Raw genomic sequence first — 979 nt, 5'->3', positions numbered from 1 at the left:
AGTCAGTCAGTCCCAGGAAGGTCATTCCGTCCAGCCCCTCCTTCTACTTCTGGAGGCCTCTTACTATGTATGCCCTTCACTGGACCCAGTAACCTGGTGGCCCCCAGGAGCTGCCCTATACCCCGCTGATGACCCCTTGCCTCCTTCTGCCACCTGATGCCACTCCTGCGTCACGTCGGGGAAGCCAGGACGCCTGTGCCCAGTCTGAGACACAGTTGGCAGCAGCTGCAGGAAGCAGGGACCCACCTAGCATCTCGGGTGTCACTCATAAACCTTCGCCCTGTTGTCCTGGCTCATGCACTCACTCACCCACACAGTCATTCACCACTTCTTTATTTAGCCCCAGTGTGTGCCCAGCTGAGTGCCCTGCCCTCGGGGAGCTTACAGTCTGGATGGGAAGCTGAGACAAGCTTCCCAGTGTGAACAGGACAAGGGTAGACAGGAAGGACTCCAGGAGCAGGAAGACGGGGCAGTTCTGGGGTTCTGAGAGGTCCAGAGCCAGGCCTTGAGAGAGGTGTGAGTCTACGGCCATGCTACCCTGAACAAGCCCGATCTTGTCTGATCTCGGAAGCTAAGCAGGGTCGGGTCTGGTTAGTACTTAGATGGGAGACCACCTAAGAAGACCAGGTGCTATAGGCATAAAAAATAAAAAAATAAGAGATTTAAGCTAACAAGGGTTGCCTCACTAAAGCGAGTAGAAGGTAAGAAATGATGATCAGAATGAAAAAAAAAAAAAAAAAAAAAAAAAAAAAAAAACACACACAAAAAAAAAACAAGAGGGAGAGAGGTGCAAGGAAGGGGAGGGAACACACACGTGTTGAACTTTCCAAGGTGGCACTGTGTATGGTGTTACTCACATGTGAAGAATATACATGAGTAGGGAAGGTGGACAGACAACTTATGTGACCTTAGGCAAATCACCTCATATCCCTGGGCCTCAGTACGGTCCTCCTGGGTTGAGGCGAGGATTAACCAACCT

At 51.1% G+C, this 979-nt stretch overlaps 1 pseudogene; it reads left to right on the top strand.

The window, feature by feature from the left end:
* Positions 1 to 520: 520 nt before the first annotated feature.
* On the top strand, positions 521 to 639 carry LOC111735051 (annotated as a pseudogene).
* Positions 640 to 979: the final 340 nt, after the last annotated feature.

The sequence above is a fragment of the Pteropus vampyrus genome, unplaced genomic scaffold, assembly GCF_000151845.1.
Source record: "Pteropus vampyrus isolate Shadow unplaced genomic scaffold, Pvam_2.0 Scaffold12810, whole genome shotgun sequence".
NCBI classification, from domain to species: domain Eukaryota; kingdom Metazoa; phylum Chordata; class Mammalia; order Chiroptera; family Pteropodidae; genus Pteropus; species Pteropus vampyrus.
This window is presented reverse-complemented; position numbering and strand designations above follow the sequence as displayed.